Source organism: Manis javanica, chromosome 1, assembly GCF_040802235.1.
Source record: "Manis javanica isolate MJ-LG chromosome 1, MJ_LKY, whole genome shotgun sequence".
Classification (NCBI taxonomy): domain Eukaryota; kingdom Metazoa; phylum Chordata; class Mammalia; order Pholidota; family Manidae; genus Manis; species Manis javanica.
Window position 1 is genome coordinate 184,192,928 of NC_133156.1, and position 23,232 is coordinate 184,216,159.

The 23,232-nt window shown below is 40.3% G+C and overlaps 1 protein-coding gene across 23 annotated transcripts in view; it reads left to right on the forward strand.

Moving 5' to 3' along the window:
• AAK1 (AP2 associated kinase 1) overlaps window positions 1-23,232 on the forward strand; it is a 158,911-nt gene that overhangs the window by 30,105 nt on the left and 105,574 nt on the right. The gene's annotated exons all lie outside the window — the stretch shown is intronic.

Consider the following 23,232-nt stretch of genomic DNA (forward strand, 5'->3'; position numbering starts at 1 on the left):
CTGTGAAGTCTACCTTTTTTAAACTCAAGAATGTGGTGTGAACATTTTGCCATATGAGCATAGATATTCATTTTTAAGAGTGTGCAGATATAATTTAGTCAATGAATTCTCTATTGTTAGACATTTAAGTTTCCAATTTTGTTTTTTTGTGGGTTTTGTTTGCTACATAGAAGTTCCATTTATAGAGTACTCCATTTAACAAGAGCAGAACATACATTTATCTGTGAAAAAATCAATAAAATTTTGGTTACTCCTTTCAAGATTATGTTGGTAGAAAAACCTTCCCTACTTCAAGGTTATAATACTACCTTAATTTTCTTTTAGTAGTTTTAGTTTTTACATTTAAATTAGAAATTGCAAACATTTTTATCAATTAGACTGCATTCCCCCTGCTAGAAGAGGTGGGGGTTTTGTTTTTTCCCCCTAGTATAGTGTTCTTAAAAGTTGAAATTCAAATGCCTTTTAGGAAAGGCACATATCCTCTCATTTGCCTCAGTTACTCAGAACTCCCAATTGTCTTATACTTTGCATGTCTAGGTTAGAACATTTTATTTTACCTACATGATCTTCATGGATATTTGAATTTGTAACCCCTAATTAATCAATCTAAAGTTTATTTTGTATTTAGTGAGAGAGGGAATTGACTTGAATTTTTTTCCCAAAGGACTAATTAGCAATACCAACAATATTTACTGGGTAATTCCAATATGAAATATGTTCTTAAGGTCTTGCATATTCTATTTGTTCTTACAATAACATTTTACAATTTTATATCTAAATTATATATTTCAAAATTTTAATGAGGACCAGCTTCCCTCTCATACCTTCCATCCTTCCCCCCATCTTTACTGTTCCAGTATTTCAGTTCATCATTTTTATTTTCTAGGTGAAATTTACAATAATTTCATCCAAAAACAAAAACAATCTGTTGAAATTTTAGCAGCATGCTCTGTTTTCATTTTCATTCAGTTCAACATACTTTCTAATTTCCCTTTTGATTTTGGTGTTTAGCCTGTAGGTTATTTAGAAGTGTTTACTTTGTTCTCAAATATTTGTGAATTTCCCCAGAGATTTTTCTGTTACTGATTTCTAATTTAAGTTCCATTTAAGGTCATTATAGTCAGAGAACATACTTTGATTCAAATCCTTTTCAATCTATTGAGAATTGTTTTATGGCTTAGAATATGGCATGTCTTGGTCTTCTGTGTACACTTGAAAAGAATGTTTGTTCTGCTGTTAAATGGAGTGTTCTATAAATATCAATTAGATCAAGTTGATTGGTAGTATTGTTCAAGTCTTCTGTATCCTTACTGATTTTCTGTTTACTTCTGTTAGATATTGAGAGAGGGATATTAAAATCTTTGACTATTATTGTGGATTTGTTCATTTCTCCTTGCAGTTCTGCCAGTTTTTGCTTCCTGTATTTTGAAGCTCTATCAGGTGTAGACGTTTAAGAATGTTATGTCCTTTTGATGATGACTTTATCATTTTGAAATGACCCTGTAATATTCTTTTTGTATTTATTTTATTTTTTTATTTTGATATCATTAATGTACAATTACTTGAACAACAGTATGGTTACTAGACTCCCTCATCATCAAGTCCCCCCCACATACCCCATTATAGTCACTGTCTATCAGCATAGTAAGATGCTATAGAATCATTACTTGTCTTCTCTGTATATACTGCCTTTCCTGTGTCCCCCCCCGCCCCATATTATGTGTGCTAATCATAATGCCCCTTTTCCCCTCTTGTCCCTCCCTTCCCACCCATCCTCCCCAGTCCCTTTCCCTTTGGTAACTGTTAGTCCATTCTTGGGTTCTGTGGGTCTGCTTCTGTTTTGTTCCTTCAGTTTTTTTCTTTGTTCTTATACTCCACATATGAGTGAAATCATTTGATACTTGTCTTTTTCTGCCTGGCTTATTTCACTGAGCATAATACCCTCTAGCTCCATCCATGTTGCTGCAAATGGTAGGATTTGTTTTCTTCTTATGGCTGAATGATATTCCATTGTGTATATGTACCACATCTTTATCCATCCATCTACTGATGGACACTTATGTTGCTTCCATTTCTTGGCTATTGTAAATAGTGCTGTGATAAACATAGGGGTGCATATGTCTTTTTCAAACTGGGCTGCTGCATTCTTAGGGTAAATTCCTAGGAGTGGAATTACTGGGTCAAATGGTATTTGTATTTTGAGCTTTTTGAGGAACCTCCATACTGCTTTCCACAATGGTTGAACTAGTTTACATTCCCACCAGCAGTGTGGGAGGGTTCCCCTTTCTCCACATCCTCACCAACATTTGTTGTTGTTTGTCCTTTGGATGTTGGCCATCCTAACTGGTGTGAGGTGATATCTCATTGTGGTTTTAATTTGCATTTCTCTGATGGTTAGCGATGTGGAGCATGTTTTCATGTGCCTGTTGGCTATCTGAATTTCTTCTTTGGAGAAGTGTCTGTTCAGCTCCTCTGCCCATTTTTTAATTGGCTTATTTGCTTTTTGTTTGTTGAGGGGCATGAGCTCTTTATATAATTTGAATGTCAACCCCTTATCAGATATGTCATTTATGAATATATTCTCCCATACTGTAGGATATCTTTTTTGTTCTACTGATGGTGTCCCTTGCTGTACAGAAGCTTTTTAGTTTGATATAGTTCCACTTGTTCATTTTTGCCTTTGTTTCCCTTGTCTGAAGAGATATGTTCATAAAGAAGTTGCTCATGTTTATGTCCAAGAGATTTTTGCCTATAAATTTTTTTCTAAGAGTTTTATGGTTTCATGAGTTACATTCAGGTCTTTGACTCTGTTAATATTCTTTGCTCTGAAATCTACTTTGTCTGATTTTAATGTAGTGACTCTAACTTTTTGATTAGGGTTAGCATGGCATATCTTTTTCCATTCTTTACTTTATCCTATTTGTGTCTTATATTTGAAGTGGGTTTCTTATAGGTAGTGTATAGTTGAATCTTTGCTTTTTACCCAGTCTGACAGTCTACATGTCATTTGGGGTGTTTGGTATGTCCTTCTCCTACCACGCACCCTCTGGCTGCTTTTACACAACATATTTTTGAGATTCTTCCATGTGGATTTTATCAGTCTGAGGGTAGTTCATAACTTATTTCTATGTACTATTCCATTATATAGATATTTCACAATTTTTTTCCATTCATCTTTTGAAGGACAGTTGAATTTTTCTAGTTTTGGTTGTCAACACTCGTGCATATATGTGTGTGGATATTTGTTTCACTTCTCTAGGAATGGAATTACTGGTTCACATAGTGAGTGTACGTTTAACTTTGGAAAAATAATTTCTTTTAAAGTCATACAATATTACATTCCTGCCATCAATCTATGGAAGTTTATGTTGCTCTATATTCTCGTCAAGCTCTTGTTGGATTGTCAGCCTTTTAATTTTGGAAAACTATAGATTTTTGTGTGTGGATCTTATAACTAGTTTTGTTACTGAACTTTTATTAGTATTTTTTTATCTACTTGAATTTCCAAGTAGACAATCATATCATCTGTAAGTAATGAAGATTTGGCCAACATTTTCCTTATGTCTCTCTTCATTTTCTTTCTGGCTGAACTTAATTGGCTTAAACTTCCAAAGTAGGTTTAATATATTTGAAAAAGAATTTCATCAAAATAATTAAAATACGCTGACATTCTTTGAAAGGTTGGCTGAAACACTCAAAACAACTCATTCTTCAGTGATGTAGTGTGAATGGAGGGTTACTAAGTTACTAGTTAAGTATCTGTTTGCTCATTGTTAATCAAATAGTGTCACAATTTATTCATGTTTTTCATTGTAAGCAGTTCACAGTTTTGTTTTCATACACACCACTTTATGAATCTGGTGTTCCTACTCTTGAGAGGGTAATACATGATTAAATACAAACTTCTGAAGGGTGAGCAAAATCACATCTGTCCAAGACAAGTTCAGGAGCACAATCCTGTACTTATCCTTAAGGATAAGTATAATCCTTAAATGCACTTTAATGCATCTATTTATGTTACATGTTATAGAAATAATGTGATGGACTTTTTAAAAAGGTATATGTTCAGTTCTCATAAAGTCACCACCTGCCTGTCACAGTCATTGTCAACATTAATAAGTTAACAGGCATGACTTTATGTGATCCTGGGGTATATATTGTGATCGATCATTGCCTAGAGCAGGGTTTTTCAACATTGATACTACTGATATTTAGGGCTGGATAATTTTTTTGTTCTGGGGGGCTGTCCTGTACGTTGTAAGATGTTAGCAGGATCCCTGGCCTCTACCCACTAGGAACTCTCTCCCTTGCCTCCCTTTGCCTGTTAGTGTAACTGAAAATGACTCCAGACATCAATAAGATGTCCTTATTATGGGGCAGAATTGCCCTCTTTTAAGAAGCAGTGGTGTGACATTTTGAGGTTTAGCCTCTACCCAGTAAGAAACACTGGCAGGGCATGAGACCAGTTTGTTGGTTGGTGGAATACCCAGGTGGACCATTTCTTGATACTGTAGTCTAGTCTAAGAGATTGGAGAAACTGGGAATTTAGAGAAATAGTCTTTTGTTGCAGTTTGTGGATTCCGCAAGTCTCGTGGTTCCTTCACTTCACTTACCTATCTTCTTTATTGACCCCTCTGTGGAATAGAAGAACTAGGAGACAATAATAGGAGTTATTAATAAAATGTTAGGAAAATTGTCAACAGATCCCTTGATGATATCTTGCCCCAACTTTCCTATTAAACCCCATTAGCCTGTCTGTGGTCATTGTGGTTTGAAATATAGAACCAACTCTAACTCAGTTGGTTCCAGAATAAAGTGATTTACAAGTCATTTACAGAGACTCTTAAACATGGTCTTATTTCTCCTGCTGTGGGTGAGCTATAGGAACGATATTGTTTTACTTTAGTGGCATGCAGCAAAATCTATTATGTAGGATCAAAGTGGCATTGTGGTTGATCAATAGACCTTACTAGCTTTGATTGGTTTCCAATTATTTCATGCTGTAATTGAGCCAGGTAACATATGGTGCTGAACTGGGCTTCATTTTTCTTGCTTTGCTGTATGACATTTTGAATTAAGTCCTATATCTACAGGTGCCTTACGTCTGCCTATTTCTCAAAGTCACTGAGAAAAATAAAATTGCAATGATATTTATAATGTTAACTTCTTAACTATAAATATTCTAACTACAGTTTAAGTAAATGCTCTATAAAATCTGAATGTACAAAATAGACTTGCCTTTCCAAATCTTACCAGTCCTTCAGAATCTATCCAAAGGTTCCATTTGTCCCAAGAAACCTTCCCTACCAATTCCAGCTAACATTTGTCTTTCCATAGGCTTATGATTTTTTCTCATTGTTTCTTGTCTTATCTCTTCAACAAAAGTCTTTAATTTTTTCAGGAAGGTAGGAGTGGGGATTGGAAGGGCATTACATTTTTATACTGTATCAAATCCCTTTTATGCTTTATCTCATTTGATTTTCCTATGAACTTTAAGATTGTTAGGATAAATATAATTGTTCCCATTTTACAACTGTACAAGTGGAGCTTTAAAGAAGTGGAGACTTCTCTAGGTGTTACCCCTCTAATAGCTGGTTAAGCCAAGGATAGTACCCATTAGGTATTGGGATTCCTGCTAGAGAAATAGTGCAACCTAAAAACTGTTTTTGATATGCTGTTGTAGTTGCAATGTGCAGAATCTTAGTGTTGCCAGTGAAAGTATTGAGACATCTAAGCATGCTATATTAAGTAGGCTATGTACAAGGTTAGTGGGGATGGCTTATGCTGAATCACTCCAGCCCTGGCTCTGTCCTCCAGGAAGGACAGACACTGCAGAATAGCAATCTGGGGGTGGGTACACAGACTCTGATCATACAATAGTTTCTGTCTACAGCCTTCTTAGAATGTGTGCTCTTTCCTGTTCTCAGGCACCTTTGCTAAGCAAAGTCCCCAATGTCCTCTGCTTTAATCCTTAGCATTTTTGCTGTTACTTGATAGAGGCTTTGTGATAATTAATGCTGGCTAAAACTGGGTGTTAGAGGGACAGGTTCTAGTATGCACTGAACTGACCAGGAAGTTAGTATGCCTCATCCAGCATGGAGACTGCAGAGAATGACTTGGTGTATGAGGACAGAACCTTGTTTTTAGCTCAGCTCATAGAATGGGAATGACTCTCCCAGCTTGTCTGCATGTCTGGTCCCCATTGTGGTTGTTCCACACATTTGAGCATTGTTTTATAAAGGTTTTTGACTTATTCCCTTGGCCTGGCGGAGCTAACTTCTGTAGATTATTTTATCAGAACCAGTTGGATCATGTTTTCTTTTAATCATAGTGCTTGGCTTTCTTTTATGGTGATAAAATTGAGGCTACCTTGAAACAAACTAGGAGCTGCTAACTTCCCTGTGTTTGAACTACTTGGTCCAGGTGCTCTATTATCTGTACTTGAACACTTGAGGCAGGTCATGCCTAGGGATTGCTCCCTGCTTTGAAGGACACTTACCTCAGTTTCTCAGACCCAAACCCTCTTTGAGTTGAAATGGAAGATCTGTTCTGTTTACATCCCCCACATCTCCTTTTCCTGCTAATCTTTCTAGGTGACTCTGTACCTCTGTGCCTTATCACTAACCAATTTCAGAGTCCAATAATTGTATTTTCCACTCCGTCCAGCATTCAGTCTGCTTGTCTGGGCTGTATTGGTTTATTTCCTGACTTTGACCTGTCTTCCCTAGTGTTAACATGTTACTTGGTCTAAAAACTATTCAGTTCTATCCAATCTGACACATCTGTACCCTCCCTGCAGCCCTCCCCCTGCACCATCTCTGACCAAGGCATTCAGTGGAAGCCCTGGTTTCTTATTTCTACTCTGACCCTTAACTCCAGATGTTGCTAGGGATGGCTTTGTGATTAGTCTATGCAAGAAGACTGATGTCATGCATAGCATATGAGCATATTGTTTATATGTTTCTCAAGATGGATTCTGCCTTTTCTAAAAGACATCTAAAAAGCGACAGTGCTTTTGAAAAGCAGAGGCTGCCTGGTTGGTAGAAGTTTTTTCATTTATTCTGCTGGCTCTTTACTAAACTCTTTATAAAATACTCTCCCATATAATGTCCTGGGGCACTCCTAACAATAGTAAACCTTCATCCACATATCAAATGTGCCATTTGATATAAAAATAAATAATATAGAAGAACTCAATAAAACCAGCCTATTTAATGGGAATACCATAAAAACCTGCATGGTAAAAAAAAACATGTAGCCATGGTAGCAAGTATAAAACAAATGTCAGAACTGAGGAGTCACCAATTCCAAAGTTCATCATCAGGGATGGTTTCATATGTACTCAGATGCCACAGGCACCCAGGACTAGACCTCACGTTGACCATTCAGAGGATAGGATTTCTGAATACTTGCATTGTCTGAAGCCGTCTATTGCTGACAACAAACCAGTATAGCATATAGAGAGTCATTAATTAAGAAGGAGATGGGATTAGTCTTCCCTCATAATTAATATAAGGGATGGAGAAGTTGATGCTCATGACAAATATTGAAACTGGAGTAAATTTTCTATCAGCAAAAGTTCCTGTGACCAGAGTTTAACTGAAGACTATAAATGATGTTGGACGCCCACCTAATAGACATTAAGTAGGAAGAAAAGGCTGAAAGTAGATGTGGAAGGACACTTGTTGACTTGCTTCTGAGGTTAGACACGTGCCAGATGCTTTATAATACTATCTCATATAATCTTCAGACACTGCTGTGGGGTGGTTGATAGCTTCTCAATTCATAAATGAGCTGAAGTCACATTACTATGGAGTGTTGGCAGTGGAAGTTGAGCCTGGATCTAAGTCCAAAGCCTCCCTTGCTCCTTAGAATGAGACAGGCTTGAGAAAGTACAACAGAGATCAGATTGGCCACCAGTAGGGCAAATTTTGTCCAAGCATTGCATTTCTAAAATAATCATTGTACAGCTTTCCAGGCCTTTTCCAGGTGAGGTGCTTAAAAATGAGCTGAGAACAAAGCAGTCATCATGACATACTGAGAAAATGAAAGCTATTAATGTGGGCACAACAGCAGGAGATATGAAAGGAGTCAGCCTCAATTCCCTCATTTCATAAAGACTACTGCATTTGAAAGCATGGTGCCACCATTAGTTCTCAACATCAACTGTCTATTAGGATCACTTGCGGATATAAAAAAAAAATAAAAGCAAAACAAACCCACCACCCCAAGGATTCTGAATCCAGGTGGGTTCTGGTTGTGGGGCTGGGACTTCCAGGGTGATTCTTATATGCTGTTAGAACTGAGAAACTGTCTACGTGTAGAGGGCAATGTGTTGAGCCCTGGAGCAGCCCTAGAGAGAGGATCTCCAACCCTCCTTGTGTGAGAAAACTGAGGCCCAGAGAGCTCAAGAGCCAAATGTGCCTTCATTCATATAACACTTAGCCAGCGTTGACTATCTGTTATTCTAGGTGATTCAGAAAAATGCACAGAAAAAATACCTTCCCTGCCTTTGAAGAGTTTCTAGCTAAAGGCCACATAGTCAACGCAAAGCCACCTTTGGATCCAGGTTCCCTGACTTCATTGGTTTATAAATTCTTTTGAATATTATCATTGCCAGGCCCTCTTTGAGATCCCCAAGCTATGTAAATCATCCCTATTAACACTGTGGTAAGTAGCCTCCAAAGTCCATGGCTTCCCTGTTCCAGAGTCTCCTGCCTGCCTGTCTGCCTCATTACCAGCCTGGTATTCAAAACCCATTTTACCTTAGGTTCACAGGCCCACAGCTTTTCAGTTGACTGCTTTGTTCTCAGTTCATTTTTAAGCATCTCACCTGGAAAAGGCCTGGAAAGCTGCACAATGATTATTTTAGAAATGCAGTGCTTGGACAAAATCTGCCCTACTGGTGGCCAATCTGATCTTTGCTGTGCTTTCTAATTAGTTCAGTCTCTGACTCATCTATCGTGTTTTTTGTTGCCTGCACAGTTTTCAAAGTTTTTCCCAGACCCCCTCAGGGCAGTGAAGGCAGCAGAGGGCAGGGAATGCTTCTCTCCAATCACCAGGGAGGGAAGGGGAAGGGGAGGCAACGTGTGTGTCCAGCACTGTGCTAGGCCCTTTTTCATATATTTTTTCTTTAAAGTTCTCATTAGTCTTGGGGAGAAAGATTCCACTTCTGCAAAATATGGATAGTAACGGAGGCTTACAGAAGTTAAGTAACTTTCTCAAGGTTATACAACAAGTTCTGTTGCTAGAAATCTGGCCGTAAAAACTTTGGACCTAAAGGTCCTGCTCTGTTCCTTGTACCACATGGTACATTATTTTGATCTAGTCTAAACCTACTTTTTGAATAAGTCACTCCTAAATTTGATTTCTGATATCCTCAGTAGGTTTTAGAAATCAAGGCTTTGATTTAACAGTCAAAGGAGAGATACAAGACTTGGGATAGGACACTAGAGAGGGTAGCATTAGGTATCACAGGCTGAGAATTCTGGTGAGGGTAGGAGCTGAGCCTCTAGGCCAGCCCATTGGAACCAGGGGTCAGCACAGCCACTGTCCCAGGCCAGTGTCAGAACTTGGAAGACTCAGGGTAACCAAAGCATAAATACCAAGCTGAGGTCCTTGAGGAGACAGAAGGGGTATGGGGGGGCATGGACCTCCATCTCAGAAATATCTCCCCTTATACATTATGGTGATTGGAGATCACTAATCTCTCCTCTTAACAGAATAGTCTTTTAATCTTAAATCATAGCTTGGACTTATGTGTTATCTTTCATTTTTGGTTATCCTTATCTGGGATTTTTGAATCTACAAAATGTTAATTCAGGTTTATTGTAATGAGGAAATGAGAACATATATGTGAAAAACCTTCCCAAATTGTAGGCTGTCCTACACATACCAGGTTTGAGACTCAGCTTCCCTAAAAACTAATCATTCAGTAGTTTTGATGTTGAAGGGAGCAATGATTTTTGGAGCATGAATAATTCCAGGAAACAAAACCAGAGTGGGGAAGCTGCATTGGGATTGGGGTGAAAAGCATTAGATTACTTGGGGGTGAAGGGGGTATAAATGAGATCTCTGACTACCTCTTAGGAGATCAAATACTGAGCCCAATTTGATGGTGAGCTGGTGTCTCACTGAGAGCAGCTGGTGCCTGTGTGCATGTGGACACCACCTTGCACAATCTTTAGCTCAGTGATGAGTTGCTGAGAGCCTGGCATGATACCTAAATGCTATGGAGTATCCTATAGAAATTGAATCACATGATATAACATTTATATGTGAGTCTTGTAATGGAACCAGTGCAGATGGGGATTGGCATGAATCTTTGAGGCCTGTTGGGAAACCAAGGCACCAAACTAGTCTGGACTCCTCAAAACTGAAGCTAAACACAACCTCTGCCTTTTACTTCTTCTATACTTTCTCACCCTGTTTCTTTTCTTTTCTTAAAACATGGTGTCAGTGTGTTCTCAAGAGCAAATATAATTAAAGTAACTGCATTGTAAAGCTCATCAACGCAGGGTCTCCGAGTGAAGGGAAGCTGGTGAAGCTGGTTAGAGAAGAGGTATTATGTAATGACCTAATTATGAGGCTTGCCATCTGCTTAGGAGTCACGCCTGCCTAGTTAGGATTCCCTGATCATGTTTTTCAAGGAGGATGCTAGATTGTTAAGGGAGCTGTGTGTGTGTGTGTGTGTGTGTAAAGTAAATAACACTAGAAATACTAGTGCCTTTCTTGAATCAGGAGGTTGGTTGGTTGTGAGGGAAGAGACATGAAGCAGCCTTGGAGCCCTCCTAGGCAGAAGTTACACACTAGTATGGAGAACAGTGGTAGAAGAAGGTTAATTATTCTGGAAAACATACTCACCTAATAGGCAAGAGGTGATCAGTTGAAGGTGGCTGTCAGAATATGGCCAGAGATCCCAAGTCTATCTGGAGAACCAATTGCTACATTTTTCTCCATTCAGAAGAAGTGAAAAATCCACATTGTGCTTTTAGGGAGCGGTTTGTATTATGGATGAAAACATTATATCAGGATCCTGAAAAGATGAGACTAAGTCAACATAGAATTGAGATGCAAACCATTACGCTCAGGGTGCTTGATGACTTGCCTCTAAAGGGATTCAGGACAAAGAATCAGATGAAAAAAATTATATGGATATCAAGAAGGGAGTGTGCCTTTGGACCCGTAGTGGGTATTGCATTCACCTTGTGTGATATAATGAGTTATAAGAAATATATACATTTGGTCATTCAGATGTATATAACCAAATATATATATATATTTTCAGGTATATTTGGTCTTCATCACAGTGCCTGAAAACACTGCAGAACCTTAAAAGTGAAATGGTGTCTTTTTATGTTAATGAAGGACTTTTAGACCCCACCCAAGGTTAAATCAACTAATAGCCAATGATTGAGTCAATCATGACCATGCAATGACACCCTCACAAAACCCATGGGAAGAGCAGATGGCTGTCTTGTGTCCTGTTTCTCTCTCGGAGAGAGATTCTACACTTGGGGAACCAGAAAACTCCCACGTGCCACTGAGCTGGGCCCCAAGCTCCATGAGGATAGAAGCTCCTTTACTTGGGACCTTGCCCTATTTATCTCTTTATCTGGCTATTAACTTGTATCCTTTATAGTATCCTTTATTAAACTGGTAAATGTGTTTTCCTGAGTTCTGTGCACTGCTCTAGCAAATTAATTGAACCTAAGGGGGAGGTAATGGGAATCTCCAGTCTGTAGCCGGCTGGTCAGAAGCACAGGTTAATAGTCTGGGGCCTGTGACTGGCATCTGGAGTGAAGGGTGGAGGGCAGTCTTGTATAACGGAGCCCTTACGTTGCTGTCTCTCTCTCTGTCTCTTTCTAACACACACACACACACACACACACACACACACACACACACACACTCTCTCTCTCTCTCTCTCTCTCTCTCTCTCTCTCTCTCTCTCTCTCTCTCTCAAATGGGGTCTGGGAACCAGAAAGGAGTTATATAGTATTGCTGTATACTGTTGCTGTGTGTGTGTGAAAAAATACAGCCAGAAAGGAATCCTTAGACTGCGAGCCATGAAGCTAAGACCCAGGAAGATACTGACACCCTACTACACTGACACCCTACTTGTACACTAGACATAAAGGGAGTCACTTTCAAGGAAAATGAAACTTTCTAAATACGCTTCATGAGAATTCTTTAACAGAAACTCTCTTTGCCTTCAGGTTTTGAAAATGTGCCTGTATCAGGAAAATCAGCAAGTTATTGGAGTGAACATCCCAAAGGAAGTAATGTTTTGCCAAATCCTATCCCTACTCTCACCTACCAGAGAGCTTCTAATTGATTTCCTTTCTACTGCTCAATACCCCCCCTCCCACCCCCATGCACCTACCTGTTTGGAAGCAGTGTTTGGAAGCAGTGTTGTCTTTTAAAGAATTGATAACCTAAATTCCTGCATAGAATTTTAGGAGGTTGTTTGGTGTGTTTCATATCCCTAAAGAATCACTGAAATAATGGCAAATACCCGACTCCATGGCCCAGGGATTTTCCTGTCCCTTTCATCTAGTGCCACTATTTTATTCTACAGATAAGGAAATGGAGGCTTAGAGAAGTATGGTGATTTGTTCAAGGTCATAGCTTGTCATTTATGGAACTGGAACCAGAACTAGGTCTCCTGACTCTGGCCCGCCGTTGTTCCTTCTGTTATCCTTGGTATCTCTCACGTGGAGGTTTATTTGAAGTGTTGCCAGGGGTTCAGTGGCAGTCAGTCACACACATCATTACAGTGTGTAACCGCAGTCACTGGACATAACCCTTTGGGCATTTGTGGGCTCTCACTGCTGTCTTAATTTCTGGCCAAGTCCTCAGAACAGCAGGGAAGAGTTTTAAGGTGCTAGACATCAGCATTCTTTTTCCATGAGTTTGCAAAGAATTTGGAACAGGAAGTTTTATTTCCATAGCTCCGCCTCCCTCTTCTTTCCTTTGATCGCCAGTTCTTCCTGGACCCTGTTTCTGAAACAGCCTTGGCATAGCCTTTCACTTTTGCTTGACTTTCCTAGCATTCAGACGTGAACTTCTGTCAAAGAGGTTTCTCTGTAGGATCTTGAATATCTATTTAAAATATGGATTATGGTATATTTTGTTTTCTCCAGTGGCAGGTCTTTTCAGAAGAATAGGTATTGGCCAAGTCATTAGCTTCTTTCCCTAGATGAAGACAGGCAGCCTGGTCAGCCTTCCTTGCCACCTCCCTCACCCCTAAACCATTAGTGGGGTTTATTTAATTTAGTCACATACACAAATTTTTACTTGGAATTATTCTAAGTATTGATAGTATACTGCACTTTTTTCTTTTTATTTGCAAAAGATCTGAAATGCCCCTAATCCTGGGACAATTCGTTCCTCAAACTAGGTGATTTGTATTATTGCCTGGGAGCTTAAAAAAAAAAAAATCCCAGGGTCCCATCCAGGCCTACTGAATCAGACTTTTATCAGCATTTAGCTATTTACCAAGTACTTTATCAGTGATGTAATATGTCCTTTGTATATTGGATATTTAATAAGTTGCTTATGAATTTAACTAGAGACTATTGAGAGGACAAAAGGTTTTGTCTTTTTAAAACACTTAGTGTATTACTTCAATGTGGCATTATAAAGTGAATCTCTTTTTTCCTGCAATAATGTAAGAATACATAGTGAAAGCATTCTCTAAATATGTTCAGAAGTGGCTCATTTGAAAACAGACCGGCCCTTCTACAGAGTACCAAATGAGATTACTAAATTGCGGAGAACTGTTTTAATTTAGGGCTTTAAAAAAGGAAGTAATTTAAAAATGGACATTTATGATGTATAGGTTGAGAATTGACACGAATAAAATACTTTCTTTAAGTTAAAAATAGATCCTTGCTATTTGTTTTTAAATTCAGCATCTTTTAAAAACTTGCTTATTAAAAATTACAATCCTAAAATATACATTTGGCTGTCCTTGTGCAGGTGGTGACCATTATTTTGTACAGAGACTGGATATAAAAATAACAGTCTGCCTGAAAACTGCAGCATGTTAATACTTCCTGCTGTCTTAGAGTTTATCTGATTCAGTCTTCTAGTTTTACAGATGGGGAAGCTGAGATCCAGTAAGGAAAAGTGTACCACATCTAGTAATCAAGACTTTCTATAGGCACACAATAGTTACCTGTTTAAACTAGGCTGAAATATAAAAGGGAAAAATGTTTAAAAGACTTGGGGGCCAGGAGAGGGGGCAGTCTCTCTTGGAAACTGGGAGTGGGAATATGACCCTTGGGAAGGGTCAGAGATGAAGGACACGAAGGCTCTTGGAATCTCTCTCATCTCTGTGCTTTTTGTCTGTACCTGCATTGGTCTTCTCTTTCTCTGCGGTGGACATTCTCTGTTCGTTCATTTACATGGCTCAGTATGGTTGTTGTACTCCCACTTTACCTTGTTACCAGTTTAAGTTGCCTGCACAGACTTACACCAGATTCCACTTTTTGTGAAGGGAGAATCCGACTGGTCCCAGCTTGAGCCAGCTGTCCTTAACTAGTCCCATCAACTCTGGCAAGGATGGGGGTGAGGATATTCTTCAGTGAGGCATGACTGATGGGGAGAGGAAATGTACACAGGAAAATGAATCACTGAGGTGGGCAGATACCCCAAAGCTTTCTATTCTGAGCATGCACTAAGAAATAGTAGGATTCTAGGAGAAAAATGAGGGGGATCTGAAATTAGGCAATGGCAGTGAATATGGGAAGAAGTAAAGAAATTTGAAAGATGGAGAATTTATTTTTAAATCTATTTTTAACTCAAAGCAAGTATTTTATTCATGTCAATGTTCAACCAGTATACCGTAAATGTTCATTTTAAAATTACTTCCTTTTTTAAAGCCCTGAATTAAAATATTTCTCAGTAAGCTCTGGTAAAATTAGTTGGCTGTTGGGGATAGGGAATTGTTGCAGGTAGGAGATGAGGTATATGGTGTTCATAGTCATGGGGATAGGGAACACAGGGATGGAGGCTCAGAGGTATGGAAGAACTGTGTGACAGTTTTAAACATGCTGAGTTTAGAGTGCCTGTGAAAAATTACAAGTGCTAATGTCATCAGGTTAATTGAGTTAGTCATTTATGTATGGGTCTGAATGTCTAGGGAGAGAGAGTTGTCTGTATTTTGAATGTAATTAAAGGATGCTTAATGGGCTAACTTGCCCAGGGAGCATTTATAGAGGGGCCTCAGGACTGAACCCTGAAGAAACACTAGGTTATAAGAAATGGGAAAAAGGCAAGGAACTCTAAAGGAGATCAAGAAGTGGAAGAGATGTAGGAGAAAAACTGAGTGTGTAGTGTCCTTTCCTTTGGAAGCCCAAGAGAAAGAGTACTTGATTCAGGAGTGTCACCAGTGAGAAGTGCTGTGTGGCTCATGTGAGAAAGCTTCTGGAAAGTTGTGTACCTGTAGATTGAGCTACAGGCAGGGCTTGGAGAGGGCAGAAACTGAATTGCAAGAGGGTTCTGAGTGACAGAGAGGTAGAATGTGGAGAGAGAAAAGCATGTAGACAGTTATAAATGGCTGGTTGTGAGAGATGAAACGGGTGACAGCTGGTGGGATTAAGAAAGGAGTGAAGAGATTGAGATTTTCTTTTCAAGATCACAGACACTTGGGGCATATTTAAAGGCTGGTGGGAAAGAGGCAGTAGAGAGGAGCAATTGAAAATACAAGAAAGGAGGGATAATTTCTGGAGAGAAGTCCTTAAAGAGGGAGTGGTGGGCTTTATAGACAGGTGCAGGACAGGGCTGATACTGGGAACTTAGATGAGTAAGGGTATGAAAGCTGAGGACACCAGGCAGTGCACTCAGGACTTTTCAGGACTTGAGAACTGATGATAGTTTGGGGTGGTGGAAAGGGAGGAGTTGAAGCCCCTTTCAGTCTTCAGGTTTTTTAAATGATTCTTTTGACGCTGGTAATGATTGTGCAAACAAAAGTGGATGTCTGCACCGTACAAATAGATCTGTGGGAGCTGGGGGGAAGGTGGTGCGCCTGGGAACAGGATCTTGTGTCATTTGAGCTCTCATCAGAGCCAGGTTTGTAGATGTGCTTGGCATTGGATTCCCAGGTTTCTTCAGGACTGAATCCCTAATTGCAGTGAAGCAGGCTCAGACCAGTCAGCATCTCTCAATAGTTAGCATTCAGAGAAAAACCTAAAGGCATTTTTATGTTCAAAATTTCACTGAAAACAGTTCCACAACCCCATCACCTACGCTTACTAACATGGTCCTGTTGGGATGTGTATATGGTCTGATCTTGTCTAATGCTAACTGTTTTTCACTTCCAGAACCCTGGACTTGCCATAATTAATTGCAGCTTGAAAGCTGAGTGGTAAGGCCCCATGTTCCCCTTACAGCCCTGGAAGGGAGGGAAGTACAATGAGTGTACTCCTTTCTCCTCCCCAGCTCAAGTCTTCCCCTCCCACTGAGACCACATTCCCTGGGAGCCTGAATTCCCCAGCACGCCTTAGTCCAGAGAAAGGTGCAAGAGATACCCAAGGACAGTGAAAACAAGTAGGCTTTAAGAGTAAGAATACTGTCTCCACCATCCCTGCCGTCTCCCCAACCTAAATTCTAGCCCTCATCAAAGTGTACCACTGCTAGGTCTGCGTCTCTTATGCTTCTTCTGGAAACAAATGTGGTAGGAATAAGGGGAGTTCTCTTGCCAGTACCTTGACTTCTTTATATTTATTTATTTACTTATTTTTATTTTGGTATCATTAATGTACAATTACATGAGCAACATTATTGTTACTAGACTCCCCCCATCATCAAGTCCCTCCCACATACCCCGTAACAGTCGCTGTCCATCAGCATAATAAGATGCTGTAGAATCACTACTTGTCTTCTTTGTGTTGTACAGCCCTCCCCATGCTCCCCACCCCCTACCTTATGTGTGCTAATTGTAATACCCCCTTTCCCCCCTTGTCCCTCCCTTCCCACCCATGCTCCCCAGTCCCTTTCCCTTTGGTAACTGTTAGTCCATTCTTGAGTTCTGTGAGTCTGCTCCTGTTTTGCTCCTTCATTTTTTTTCTTTGTTCTTATACTCCACAGATGAGTGAAATCATTTGATACTTGTCTTTTTCCACCTGGCTTATTTCACTGAGCATAATACCCTCTAGCTCCATCCATGTTGTTGCAAATGGTAGGATTTGTTTTCTTATTATGGCTGAATAATACTCCATTGTGTATATGTACCACATCTTCTTTATCCATTCTTCTACTGATGGACACTTAGGTTGCCTCCATTTCTTGGCTATTGTAAATAGTGCTGTGATAAACATAGGGGTAGATACGTCTTTTTCAAACTGGGCTGCTGCATTCTTAGGGTAAATTCCTAGGAGTGGAATTCCTGGGTCAAATGGTATTTGTATTTTGAGCTTTTTGAGGAACCTCCATACTGCTTTCTGCAATGGTTGAACTAATTAACATTCCCACCAGCAGTGTAGGAGGGTTCCCCTTTCTCCACAACCTCGCCAACATTTGTTGTTGTTTGTCTTTTGGATGTTGGTCACCCTAACTGGTGTGAGGTGATATCTCATTGTGGTTTTAATTTGCATTTCTCTGATGATTAGCGATGTGGAGCATGTTTTCATGTGCCTGTTGGCCATCTGAATTTCTTCTTTGGAGAACTGTCTGTTCAGATCTTCTGCCCATTTTTTAATTTGCTTATTTGCTTTTTGTTTATTGATGTGCATGAGCTCTTTATGTATTTTGGATGTCAATCCTTTATCAGATCTGTCATTTATGAATATATTCTCCTATACTGTAGGATGTCTTTTTGTTCTATTGATGGTGCCTTTGCTGTACAGAAGCTTTTCAGCTTGATGTAGTCCCACTTGTTCATCTTTGCTTTTGTTTCCCTTGCCCAGGGGATGTGTTCATAAAGAAGTTGCTCATGTTTATGTCCAAGAGATTTTTGCCTATGATTTTTTCTAAGAGTTTTATGGTTTCATGACTTACATTCAGGTCTTTGATCCATTTCGAATTTACTTTTGTGTATGAGGTTAGACAATGATCCATTTTCATTCTCTTCCATGTAGCTGTCCAGTTTTGCCAACACCAGCTGTTGAAGAGGCTGTGATTTCCCCATTGTATATCCATGGCTCCTTTATCGTATATCAATTGACTGTATATGTTTGGGTTAATATCCAGACTCTCTATTCTGTTCCACTGGACCTTGGCTCCTTTTGAGCACAGTGTAGACTCTACACTTCTGCTGGTAGGGCGAATACAAAGGGCAAGAGAAGAGGGGTAAGGGCCAGGAAGGAACGTAACTCAAGCTTTGTGGCTGAAATCCCTTCTACAGTTTGGTTCTGCAGGCGGGTCTAGGAAATGATCTCCTCCACTGTGCTGGAAGGTAGAAGCTGAAAGCTGATGCACCAATAGCTACTTGGCACTCGCCCATATAGTCGCTCAGCTGTCCTTGTCACGGGGTTTGTGTGTGGGTTATCTAGAATGGAACTTGATAGTAGTGTTAGGGAACACTCCTTCCTTGTAGGGGGAGAGTACATTCTACAGAGTAGTCTGGTTCCTCAGGACAGCACAGCAGCCCACTTAAGTGCATGGTGCCAGAGGCCAGATAATGGAAATTTCAGTGAATCCTTTGCTTTGCTGTCTCACTTTCCTTATTGATAAGATGGGACTTGAGTCTCTGATGGTGGACAATTTGATGGGAAAGTCACAGCTGGATCTGCTGTGGAGCCTTTGGAAGCATGTTTTGTAGGTGGGCTTTAGAAGAGGAGCCCGTGAGGCACACACCCAGGTTCCTGGGGTTCAGTTGCTTACAGAGTGAACCTGTGCTTCCCCAGCAGGTAGACGGATGTGATAATACTTGCCTCACAGGATTGTCATGAGGCTGCAATTAGATGATGCATGTGAAAGTGCTTGGTGCAGAGCTGAATCTCAGTAGTGCTATTTTTGGATGTGTCCTAAGCAGATGTGCTATAAAGTAGCTGAAAGATGTGACGGTGTGAAGGCAAATAGGCCATGTCCTGTGGCTGTGCTCCATGGGACATTATATTGTGTGTGTGTTTCTTTCCTCTTACAGTCAAATTATGTTTGTGTTAGTAACCAGAGCAGTTTTTCAGACTGCTGTCCAGGGTGGTGATGCTTCTGTGATCATGGACTTGCGCTTTTGAGCTCTTGAGGCCATTTTTATCTAGGCACGTGTGCCTATGCCTGTCACCAGTTAGACCCAGGCCTTGATAAACTTCCTTTAAGCATGGTTAATTGAGCTAATATTTATAAATCACTGTCATTTGCTTGTTTTTGAATGTTTGTGTATGCATCGTGTTCTTACCACAAACTCAAGCATAATTATTAACATACGTATTTTAAAATAATACTCTGTTAAGCACTAATGTTCCTTTTATGGTTGAGTGGGGTTGTCAGTATATTGTATATTTTCTGAATGGAAAGGACTTTTCTGTTTTAATCCCAGAAAGCCACTGGAGGTAGAGGTCTGGCTAGAGTCCTGATCTGGGGGTCCCTGAGAGAGTAGGTGGGGCTCTGTACCCCAGATTACTCCTCTCTCAAGGCCATTATCATTCTTCTTTTGTTCCTGCTCAGTACCTGCCATCAAAGCAGACAGGCTCTGGTCCACCTCCCTGCCCTGACCATGATGGAAAGGTAGAAAAATCTTCTAGGAGATTATTAGCCAGTCATGATTACAGAAAGCCTAGAAACAAACAGAAAGCAAAAACACCCACAGTGAACAAAATTCCAGAATTTTAAATAAAGACAGGACCAGTTAACACTGCTCTGCCCAGTCATATTGGAGCCCAAGGCAAAAGGAAAACCAGTACTGAAATTAAACATTTAAAAATTTTGTTTAAAATTTGAAATTTGTTCACTGTGAAATTTTTGTGTTAATTTTCATTTGAAAAATACATTAAAATATTACTTAACTTGATGACTGACTTTTTTGGTACTCCCTGAAGCAGTGTGCCCAAGGTGAGTGCCTCATCTCCCACACCCCATTCCCAGCCCTGGTTTTACACCGAAGGCAGAGGGCATGTTCTCCACATGGTCCGTGCTGGTGTGCGCCATGTTTGGAGACGTGCCTTCTTAACATGCCTCCCCAGGTTTAGAGGGCAGGTTTTGCAATTCAACAATTAAAACAGTCGATGATGTTATTTTTATAATTTAAGAAAAGATAATATATGGTAATTATAGAAGTATAGAAAATTTGGAAAAAAGAGAAAAAGATACATAGCTGTGTTTTTGGTATTCTGTTCTTTTTTGTTAATATATTGTGTACATTTTAACATATTGAAGATGTTAACATAGTGAAGATGTTTTAATGGCTGTATAATGTTCTTATGTACAAACAAACTTAAACTTCTTTTTTTAGCTTAATCTTTTCTTACTGGATATTTAAGTCATTTCCAGTTTTCATGCTTGTGATTTTTTTGTCTTGAGCATTTTGGGTACATTTTGTGAGTATTTCAGATTATTTCCTGAAGATGAAGTCCCACCAGTGAAATTTTTTAGTCAAAAGATCTGTGGGGCTTTTTATACACACTTGTTGCTTTCCAGGCACATGCCGTCTTGACATTCCTGCCAGCAAGGGTGCCTAACTCAGTGTGCCTGCTGATGCAGCGCAGGGACACTAAGCTCTCCTTCCTTTCCCTCTCCCCACCTTTACCTGAGGCACTGCCCTAACAGTAGTACTGGGTACTTGGGTGGAATTGTCCTCCACTTGCTTCTGGGTCAGGTGGGACCTTCTGATCGTTGATATACATCCCTCCCCGGTTTGGCACAAACCTGTCGGAACCCTGTAACATCTTGGTTTCTCCTGGTGCCCCATCCTGGCCCCTGAGTGAGTGAGCACTTTCCTATCTCAGCTTCAGGTGTTCTTTCCCTGGGCTTCTGGCTGCTCTGTGCTAACCCTGTAGCCTTCTTTCAGCCCTTCATTGAGTCCCCCAAGACTCTGGTTGTTGGAAGACCCACCTTTCTCCCCAACCCATATTTCTCTGCACTGCTTGTTAGGTGCTCGTTCATTGTCAGTCTACTTGATGAGCTTATACTCATTTAGTATCTAGGCTGTTAAATGCTTGGTACTTGCTTCCGTGAAGCTTGGTTTCTTTATGTTTACTTGGTGTCTGAGTCATGTCTGATCTCAGCTGTGCCCAGGCGAGCTTGGGAGTATGCCATCCCTGGAGCTTTACTGCATCATTCTAGTCCCACTGAGAGCCAGAAACTGACTTCACAAGTCTGTTTCTCTTCCTATTTCCCAGCCCCCACGTCCTTTAGGGTCACTCACTGAGTTTCTGTTTTACCCCTGAGGAAGAATGTTTTGACCTCTCAGTTCTCCCACAGAGCAGAGTAGGACAACACAGACGCCAGGGTGCCTGGGCAGATTTCTCCACACTGCACACAACTGTTGCACTAGAAGAGGTGCTCACCTCAAGTGCAGGATTTAAGGGGGCACCCCAAAACTCAGTAATCCACATAGGTAATAGTTTTTGGCAATAGTTAAACAAAAATGAATGCACACAGCTGCAATGAACAAGGTAACAGAATTTAAAATAAAGACAGGATCAGTTTAACAGTGCTCTGCCCAGCCATAGGGCAACTGGGGTCAACAGGAATATGGACTCTGCTTCGTGTGCCTGTGGCAAGTGCCTCACTCCATTCACCATAGTCCAAGCCTGTTTTACACCGACAGCAGAGTACACTCCCCCCGTTATGTGGTGCAGTGCGCTGGCGGTGCTGGTGTGCTCCTGGTCCTTTTGGAGACTGACCTTCTTGTCAGGCCTCCACAGGTTCATCCATGGCTGAGCTCTTTCTTCACTTGGTATAAAGACTCTGCTCTGTTTCCTCTCATTTAAGGGCTAAATCCTCTTCTTTACGATTGCTTTCTAATAATTCCAGGTAAAAACCATCTTCCCGGCATCCCTAGATAGTAATGAGTGCTCTGAGTATCGGGGGTCTCCCCAATCTCCTAACCCTGATCCGTGAGCCCAAGAAAGGTTACAATGCAGACTGTGTTCCCCCATTCAAGTTCCCTAGAACTGTCCTTTCCCAAATACATTTTGACCTTAGAGCTTTGTGTATTCCTTAGATCTTTGTATATTAACGCAGGCTCTGTTTTAATGTAAGTCTAGTCTTTAACTTAAAAATTCTTTCTCTTCAAGTGTAATTTTAAATATTCTAACACTGTCTGGATACTATCTGTTAAGGGAGCCTGTAATGGTTAAAATTATTAAAACTTGGGTTGCATCAGAGCTCATGTATTCTGTAAACATATTGGTGTAAGGTCTCTTAAGGTCATCGGTCCAGAACCCATCAGCAGGAGGTGAAGCTGGATTTTGTGAGTATTGGGACATTACTAGGTGGCTCTTTAGTCTGTCTGTGTCCCTTTGGAGTCTCATACTCTCAAATTGAAGCTTCTTCGAAGTGTCTGCCCATTCTGTTGCCTTTTTGGCAGAACACTCTTCTCTGCTTATTTGTAGCATACATGTGACTGACAGTAGCCAACTAGCCTTGTCTAAAGTGGTTGTAAGGCACCATCTGATTACAGTTCCTGAGGTGGTCACTTGGATCCTCAAGGGAGAATATGCCTCAGCTGCCCACTCCTGGTCCATTTAGCTGTGGCTGAGAGCAGGGGGTCACAACATATCAAATCGTTATTTCAGCAAGGGGTGAAGGTTATGGTAAGCCAGACCAATGTATTTCCTACAGTGAATAAAAATAAAGTAAAATCATTGCTCTCTAAGAGAATGTAATCCTAGTGAGGAAGTGCGGTATGCAGACAAGTGGGATATAATCTGGGTAAGAAAATAGTGTAGGCATTCTATTAGGGAAAAGTTCACATTGGAGTCCTGGTTTGAGCTATACTTGGACTTACAGCTACATGTTTACTAATTACAGGGAAGAAAGACTTTCTAGATAGAGAGTATCAGCAAAACACAGAGACATCAGAGGAAGCTGGCCAGGCACTTGTTCAGTATGGGCTCCAGATTATGATGGGTTTCTATGCCACATGAAAGTTGGGATTTTTATCTTGTAGGTGGTTGAGCGCTAGAGGACAATTATAAGCAGGGAAACATTATTGGATTTGCTGTTAATTTATGAAACATCTATTAGTCGTCTACCATGTACTAAGCACTGTGTTAGCCCTGAGAAATAAGAAGCTCATCTGGCCATTTAAAGTTTCTTTGGTAACTCATTTTGCAAGTGTCTCAC